Genomic DNA, 7,286 nt, shown 5'->3' on the forward strand with positions numbered 1-7,286 from the left:
ATTTCCCCTTCCGATGTGCACATGCTACCTCTGATGCATATGAAACTTTGTAAACACATTTTAACCACCTAAGATAAGACCCGTGCAAAGTTTGGTATCCACACGATAGTCACACATCACATATGTTTTTATCGGAGCCATGCTTATATATTAATATCAAATCTTGGCGAAAGTTTTCAAGATCATTTTTTAAGTTTCACAATATTAGTAAAATGTAGTACTATTTTATATATATTCTTTGGAATTTTGAAGTAAAAAATGTAAATCTTGGCAAAACTTTAAAACTATTTGCATAAACTTTTAAATTTTGGCGAATGTTTCAAACATTTATTTTTATTAGGGCATATTAACTTTCGACGCCAATATAAAAGTTTATCTTCTTAACAAAACTAACTTGAAAAAAACATCCATGTCGCACATATCAAATCTTTCGCAATTCGACAATTTTCGTTCACATTTGGCCCACATGGCATGTGAAATTGGGCATTTCCCCTTGGTGTGTGCACATTCCGGCTTTGATGCATATAAGACTTTGTAAGAACATGTAAAACACCTAGGGTAAGACCCATGCAAAGTTTGGTGCCCATCCAAAACTCGCACATATCCAAATCATTCACAATTTGACAATTTTCCTCTCGGGTGGGTCACTCATCATATGTAACCCTATCACGTGAGTTCAACAGAAGGACATTTTTTATTCCTAAAATTTACATAAATAAATATACATAAGGGACTATTTAAAATACTTTTGGGAAAAATTTACAGATTTGTATAGAAAAGGGGTACATTTTATTTCTGAAAAAATTTATAGATAAGGGATTTTAAATATAGGCCTTGAACGCACGTGATATAGAGGGTTTATACATAGTGACCCCCCCGAGATTTTCCTTCACATCTTGCCCACATGGCATGTGAAATTGGGCTTTTCCCCTTCCTGTGTACATATTCCACCTCCGACACATATCAAACTTTGTAGGAACATGGAAACCACCTAGGATAAGACCCATGCAAAATTTGGTACCCATTCTGCACTTGCACATATCCAAAGCTTTCACAATTTGACAATTTTCCTTCACATTTGGCCCACATGGCATGTGAAATTGGGAATTTCCCTTTCCCATGTGCACATTCCACCTCCGAAACATATCAAACTTTTTAGGAACATGGAAACCACCTCGGATAAGACCTGTGCAAAATTTGGTACCCATTCCACACTTGCACATATCCAAAGCTTTCGCAATTTGACAATTTTCCTTCACATTTGGCCCACATGGCATGTGAAATTGGGAATTTCCCTTTCCCGTGTAAACATTCTGGCTTCGATGCATATGAAAACATGGAAACCACCTAGGATAAGACTCGTGAAAATTTTGGCACCCATCTGACACTCGCACATATCCAAATCTTTCACAATTTGACCCTTTTCCTTCACATTTGGCTCACATGGCATGTGAAATTGGGCATTTTCCCTTCTCGTGTGCACATTCCACCTCCGATGCATATGAAACTTTGTAGGAACATGGAAACAACCTAGGATAAGACCCGTGAAAATTTTGGTACCCATCCAACAGTGACACATATCCAAATCTTTCGCAATTTGACACATTTCCTTCACATTTGGCCCACATGGCATGTGAAATGGGGCATTTCCCCTTCCCATGTGCACATTCCACCTACGATGCATATGAAACTTTGTAGGAACATGGATACCACCTAGGATAAGACGTTTGCAAAGTTTGGTACCCATCCAACACTCGAACTTATCCAAATCTTTCACAATTTCACCATTTTCCTTCACATTTGGCCCACATGGCATGTGAAATTGGGCATTTTCCCTTCCCGTGTGCACATTACACCTCTGCTATATATGAAACTTTATAGGAACATGGAAACCACCTAGGATAAGACTCGTGCAAAGTTTGATACCCATCCGACAATCGCACATATACCAATCTTTCGCAATTTGACAATTTTCCTTTACAGTTAGCCAACATGGCATGTGAAATGGGGCATTTCCCCTTTTTGTGTGCACTTTACACCTCCGATGCATAAGAAACTTTGTGGGAACATGGAAACCACCTAAGATAAGACCTTTCCAAAGTTTGGTACCCATCCAAGACTCAAACTTATCCAAGCTTTCACAATTTGACCATTTTCCTTCACATTTGGCCCACATGGCATGTGAAATTGGGCATTTCCCCTTGCCGTGTGCACATTCTGGTGATGATTCAAATGAAGCTTTTTAGGAACATGGAAATAACCCAGGATAATACTTGGGCAAAATTTGGTTCCCATACGACACTCGCATATATCCAAATCTTTCACAATTTGATAATTTTTCTTCACATTTGGCCAACATGGCATGTGAAATTGGGCATTTCCCCTTCCTATGTGCACAATCCGGCTCTGATGCATCTAAAACTTTGTAGGAACATGGAAATTACCTAGGATAGCACTCGTGCAAAGTTTGGCACCCATCTGACACTTGCACATATCCAAATCTTTCACAATTTGATCATTTTTCTTCACATTTGGCCAACATGGCATGTGAAATTGGGCATTTCCCCTTCCCGTGTACACATTCCGGCTCTGATGCATATGAAACTTTGTAAGAACATGGAAACCACCTAGGATAATACTCGTGCAAAGTTTGGTACCCATCGGATACCAAAACTTTCACAATTTGACCATTTTCACCATGTCGGGCGCATGTCCTTTTCAGTTTCTTTCAAAAAGGCATCTGTCGAAGTGCGTCTTTAGGCGCACCAAAAAGCGCATCTAACAGCGTGTCTAACTTTTGGGAAAACAGTCAGTCACGCTTGTAGATGTGTCTATAGACACGCTATGCATGAATGAAGAAAGGGATAGCATTCGTGAGGAAATAAGGGATTGCATTCTCTTTTTCTCTCTTTTCTCCTCTCTTTCCTTCTCTTTTCTCCTCTCTTTTTCTCTCTTATCTCCTTTCTTTTTTCTTCTCTCTTTTCCTCTCTTTTCCTCTCTTTTCTCATCTCTTTCCTTCTCTCTTTTTCTCTCTTTTATCCTCACTTTTTCTCTCTTTTTCCTTCTCTCTTTTATCTTGTCTTTCCTTCTCTCTTTTCGTCTCTTTTCTTGTCTTTTCTCCTCTCTTTTTCTCTCTTATCTCCTCTCTTTTTCTCTCTTTTTTCTCCTCTTTTTTCTCCTTTTATTTTTCCTTCTCTCTTTTTCTCTCTTTTATCCTCACTTTTTCTCTCTTTTTCCTTCTCTCTTTTATCCTCTCTTTTCGTCTCTTTTCCTCTCTTTTCTCCTCTCTGTTTCTCTCTTATCTCCTCTCTTTTTCTCTCTTGTTTCTCCTCTCTTTCATTCTCTCTTTTTCTCTCTTTTATCCTCACTTTTTCTCTCTTTTTCCTTCTCTCTTTTATCCTCTCATTTCGTCTCTTTTCGTCTCTCTTTTTCTCTCTTATCTCCTCTCTTTTTCTCTATTTTTTCTCCTCTCTTTTCTCCTTTTTCTCCTCTCTTTTTCTCTCTTTTTTCTCCTCTCTTTTCCTCTCTTTTCTCCTCTCTTTCCTTCTCTCTTTTTCCCCACGTGAAGCTTCAATAGCTTGACATTGAGCAAGCAGATATAGACTTCTGTCACTCTAATTCAAAGAATGCAGGAGTTTGTAAATGCTTGCTCAATGTTAGGCTGTCACTCTATGTTTTCTTTTGTATCTCGTGACAAGGGCATGCATGATGGAAAGAGGGTATGCTCGATGGTAATCTTCTTCTTTTCTTTTATTCAGTTCATCATGTGGCCAGGAAGCTCTTCAGCCTCACCTGATCTTCGGGATGCCATCTTTTGGGAGTTATATAACATTTTGGGGCACCCTCCCACTCCTGGGGAGTTATATACATACATGATAGGTACTCCAAACACCACCCTGGAGTCGGCAGTACAGACTCCAAACCACCCCAACCCCACACTAGCTGAGATTACCCCAGTGGAGTCGAGACAGACAGCCCAGCCGGCTATAGAGCCAAGCCCCTTCTCCCCCCTATGGTCAGGAGGCCCTTTTGCCTCGCAGAGCCGCCAGCATACTCCTGTGCAGTCAGAGTCGCTTCTATAGCTATGAGTGGCCAACGTACTCCCATGCAGTCGAGAGTCGCTTCTCTAGCTATGAGTGGCTAGCGTACTAGCTCTACACGACAAGGTAGCAGGTGTAGTAGCAAGGAGAGTGGTGGGGGATGCATGGCACGGTGCTTTGGGGGGTGTAATGGTGGGGGCGGGGATGATTCAGATGATGTAAACGTGTCAGAGGGTGATGGTACGATCTTCTATGACATCACTCAGACAGGAGGCATCTTGATGGATGCATGGGGAAAGGACATCATGGCCTTCATGCGCTCTATAATTGCTAACAACTACAGAGGTTGCTTTATTCACTACAAAAGACCATCCAAAAAAGTTGGCTGATGAGACCCTCGCTGCTGTTCACTCTAGGTATCTGAATCCCTCCCAATGTTCAGTTCACACAGATAAGTGGGCCAAGTCAAAGATTGTTGTGATAGTTGCCAATAAAAGATCTTCACTTAAGAGACATGCACTAGCTGAGATTGCCAGGAGAGAGGGAGGTCAACCACCAAGGGGCCAACCCCACACCGCTCACAAGCATGAGTGGAAGAAAGAAATGAAGGCAGCGAAGGTGGACCCGAGTCTGCAGCACATGGAGGCATGAAGGATCCAAATGGAGCAATATGAAAACGTGCATTTTGGAGCAGGGGGTGTTGAATCATGGGAGGCCCAATTTGTAAGTATTGATCTCAAATTATATTGTGTTTATGTGGTTTATTAGGAGGTTGTTTCTTTGTACTAACCCCTCCGCAAATTGTGTTATCTTGCAACTTGATATCGTGGGCAGGCACCCTAATCCTGTCGAGACAGCGTACCACCGCCACCATCGCAGAGGAGATACATGGAGGCACTTCTATGATGACGGCTAGTTGATTTTTTACTGAGGAGTAGTATATTCGGGCTACTGGTGGAGCGCCCCCCAGGTATTTAAAAGTAATTAAATAATGTCAATATTATAAATGAAGATTTGATTTTTCATACATTGATACATGTTGTCCCTCATTTATAGGGCCCTACGGCTGATCAGGAGGAAGAAGATGAGGAAGAAGGGAGCGAAGAAGGGAGCAAAGAAGGGAGCGAGGATGTGGAGACCTTAGATTAGTCGTAGAAGTAGTGCTAGCTACTCTTTTTTGTACTTAAAGCCATTGGCTTGGCTTCATGTCGAGTTCGTGCCTCTCTTGTATATACACTCTTATTTTTTGTACTTGAAGCCACAGGACATGGCTTGGCTTCATGCTATATGTACATAGAAGCACTTTTTGGGCTATGAATTAGTATATACTCCTTTTATTTTTTTGGCTTTCAATTTCCTTGTGCAACGTTCTATCAATGAATGCCTTGTGAACTAAATGTTTTGGAGTTATAATGTTTTATTCGGAATTGTAATCGTTGGCTATAGACACACTTGGAATCATGCTAATTAAAATGCGGTTGGTTATAAGAATTGAATTGCATAATGTGAAAATGGGATTCTTGTAACTACATAGCATACATAGCATTCTGTTCAACCACACAAAATTCTGCTTTTATTAAAAAAAAGATTCTGTAGAGTGTCTATAAGTGCGTCTATGTACGCATCTTTCTGTTTTTTTTAAATTTCTACGATGCATCTATAGGCACGTTACTTTTGTAAGAAAATAATACAATGTCTGTGCTCAACAGATGACAGGATCTCGTATGCAAGAGAGAAAACAGATAGTATGGAGAATCAAAAATTTGATTACTGTATAACTGATACAATAGATGGCGCTGCCTCCCAGCCGTGCGCTCCTGTGAGAAAAGCTTCGATGGCATGCTGGAAACAGTAGAGGACGGAGGCTGGATGCTAAGGAATCAGGGTTGTTGTAACCAGTGATGAAATGGGCTTCACGGGCTTGCTCTTATATAGCCACCACTAGTAGTTGGTTAGACCTAATTGGGTGACCGACCCAGTCCACCCAAAACGGTCGACTCGGTCTCGAAATAGGCCATCGACCACACGATAGAACCGTGGCGGAAAATAGAGCAACTTACCTACGGTGTCCGTTCGGCCCAGAGCCATCTGGGATCATCTGGGGCTCCAAACGGGCCCCACAACTCCAGAGTGGGCTGCCCCGAGAGATGCTCCATCTACCCTCAATGCGGTCAGTCATGGGATGCCTTCCTGCACTTGCGTGTAGCCTAGTTGGCAGTGTGCCAACTCCATCCAGCCATCAGGCCACACATGGTCCCCATCTGGTGTCCAAACCAGGACCTACTGGATAACCAAGCTACTCAAATGTCTTCTCCTCATATGGGGGGCTTATAAGTAGAGTTAGCTGGTTCCCGCGTAGTTACACGAGAGTGGAGCATTGATATCTAACACCCCCCCTCAATGTCCACCCGCAAGTGACCTTACTTTTTTGGCCCAATGCCAAGTCGATGAAGATGCCTCTCCAGCAAGTCTCTTCCAAGAGCCTTCGTGAAGATGTCCGCAACATTCTCTGTAGTCGGATAGTACACCAAGTCGACCTCTCCATCCATGATGAGCTCGCGTACAAAGTGATATTGAATCTCAATGTACTTTGTGTGAGTGTGGAACACAGGGTTCTTTGCAATTGCCATGCAACTCTGATTGTCACATGATAACTGCGTAGGCTTGTTCTGCACTGCACCCATGTCCCCTAAAATCCTCCTCAACCACACTGCCTCACAAGAAGCAAAACATGCTGATTTGTACTCAGCCTCTGTAGAAGAAAGAGCAACTATGGGTTGCTTCTTGCTGACCCATGACACAGCTCCAGATCCAAGTGAGAAACAGTAACCTGTCACTGATCTCCTGCTGTCCACGTCTCTTGCTCAATTCGAGTCACAGAATCCGGTCAAGATGTTGCCCTTGGTATAGGTGATGCCATAATCAAGTGTGCCTTTGATGTATTTCAGCACCCACATCCCTGCCCTCATCCCTGCCCTCCAATGGTTCTCTCGGGGCTTATTGGAAGACCTGCTTAGTACACCAGTCACAAAACTGTTGTCCAGCCGTGTGTTGCACAAGTGAATCAAACTGCCCACAAGCCTTCTGTACTTCGCTTCATCCACCAGTGGTGATGAATCCTCGTTTGAGAGCTTCACATCAATCTCCATAGGTGTACCAACTGTCTTGCACTCAGCCATGCCAAATGCCTTCAGTATCTCTCCAGCATACTTCAGCTGTGAAATGAAGATCTGTTTTGGCTCTTGC

Source organism: Dipteris shenzhenensis, chromosome 15 (assembly GCF_047967505.1).
Source record: "Dipteris shenzhenensis isolate YYH24624 ecotype China chromosome 15, Dip_SZ_1.0, whole genome shotgun sequence".
NCBI classification, from domain to species: domain Eukaryota; kingdom Viridiplantae; phylum Streptophyta; class Polypodiopsida; order Gleicheniales; family Dipteridaceae; genus Dipteris; species Dipteris shenzhenensis.